This window comes from Olea europaea, chromosome 7 (genome assembly GCF_002742605.1).
Source record: "Olea europaea var. sylvestris chromosome 7, O_europaea_v1, whole genome shotgun sequence".
In the NCBI taxonomy this organism is placed as follows: domain Eukaryota; kingdom Viridiplantae; phylum Streptophyta; class Magnoliopsida; order Lamiales; family Oleaceae; genus Olea; species Olea europaea.
This window is the reverse complement of record NC_036243.1, coordinates 26,664,354-26,666,244: the sequence shown is the minus strand read 5'-3', so window position 1 is coordinate 26,666,244 and position 1,891 is coordinate 26,664,354. Positions and strand designations below refer to the sequence as shown.

Sequence of the window (1,891 nt, the reverse complement as noted above, 5' to 3'; positions counted from 1 at the left end):
TTCATAACCAATTTTTTAGTCATATATAACCTTTTTAGTTACAATTTACTTTTAAATTAAACTTAAGTCTTTCAATTAAAAATGAATTTTTCGCAATGAAGTATTTTCTTATAACTTGATTTTTTAGGTAAAAACTATTTTTTCTACTTATAAATGAAATTATTACCTACTCATACTACCTGACATTAATTTTATGCGATTAAATAAAGGAGGATAAGCACCCAATTTAATTTAATCAAGGTACTAATTGTACTGAACATCGAATAAAGATAAGAATGAATTATTTCATCCTTGTACATCTAATACAGTGCATCAAACATGCCCCGAGCGAACTCCAATTCAGGCAATTATACGAACCACAATGCATGAAAGGAAACTGAATTAAAAAAGATGAAAATCATTTTATAAATGAAATGCATCCTGACGTTTTCATACTGTAATTATACGAAACTTCTATACAGACTGCGACTGCTTGCAACAACTACAGCATTCATAATACTTCTAACATTTACATAATCAATTAATTCAATATATAACAGAAACAGGTACCATCTAACAACTTCCATGCATCATATTCATATTGTCTTCACTGAACTATTCTTGCAGGAACCAAATTAGCAGAAGACAAATTCCATTGGCAAGGATAAAACACCAGGTGATTCCAGTACTCCAATGGTTCTGTGAAGATGGATTATCAAGAGCTCCCGGTCAAGTAGCAATTGCTGCTACCCGAGCTCCCGATAACACAAGGCACATCACGAACGAGAAACTTCACTGTGCGACCGCCAACAAAATCCAAAATTTCGAGGCATTCCTGCAAGTCCAAGTCGTTTACCAACATCACCCATTCCTCTTCATCATCAAGATACTTGAGTTGGAATTCCCCCATTTGCAGTTTGAACCTCTTTGCTACCTCTTCATAGAGTTGAAAACACCCTGCAGTATGCTCAAATTTAAACCGGACTGTATCTCCCTTATAAGCAGCTTTCACCGTAATTTTTGAACTATTGTCTCCATATCTTGCCTCAGTCTTTGAATGCTTCCTTTCGCCAAAACTTCCTGAGCTAGATGAACTGACATTCATCGTTGACCTGGACCCATTGGATGAGTTGGTCACGCCTGGGGAAGTTGGTTGTATATGTTCTGTAACTGCATCATCACCTTTCCATTTATTGTTGATCTCATCAGCAGCAGCCATGGAGATTGAGCTTTGAGAAACAAAATGAGCTCCAGAGGCCTCTAGTTTGACACTGTTATTTGGCTCCGATTTAGGGAATTCTTCTCTAGCAAGGAAAGAACCTTGGGGTGCCTCTGCAGAAGTCACCCAAGGCATGGTGCATAGTTCAGACTCGTTACAGTTTTTTGGGATCACATTCGAAATGAACTCTCCACTACTCGAATTTGGACTGACAACATTTATTCCAGCCATTCCATCCACAAAAGACTCTTCCATTTTCAGAGTGCTGGTCTCGATATCAATGCAAGATGTCGGAGGTGCTGAGATTGTGTAGTGGGTAACAGCATCAGGGTCTCTAACATGATGATTATTACCGGGGATAAGAGAACATTTTTTTGGTTCAAACTCTTGGTTGGTAGAGCCAGCAGCCACAAGACCTCCTGTAATTGGATCAAACTTCAATGTTGCTTCCATTCCCTGAACAGAGTTCAGCACACTTTGTATTTTCTTCAAAGAACGATTCACTTTGTTTATTTTGCGAGATGGCCACCTTGAGATGCCATGTTGTCTACATATCCTCTTGAGAGTGGTAGGACATACTACAAAGACACAAAACACGAATATTAAAGTCATTCTTAAAGAGTTCTCAAAACAATATCACATCCCACATAAGCCACATCTCATAAAAATGTTACTCGAAAGGTTTTCCTCTTT

The 1,891-nt window shown here is 37.8% G+C and overlaps 1 pseudogene; it reads right to left on the bottom strand.

Moving 5' to 3' along the window:
• Window positions 1–377: 377 nt before the first annotated feature.
• Window positions 378–1,891, bottom strand: part of LOC111397608 — a 4,836-nt pseudogene continuing 3,322 nt past the window's right edge.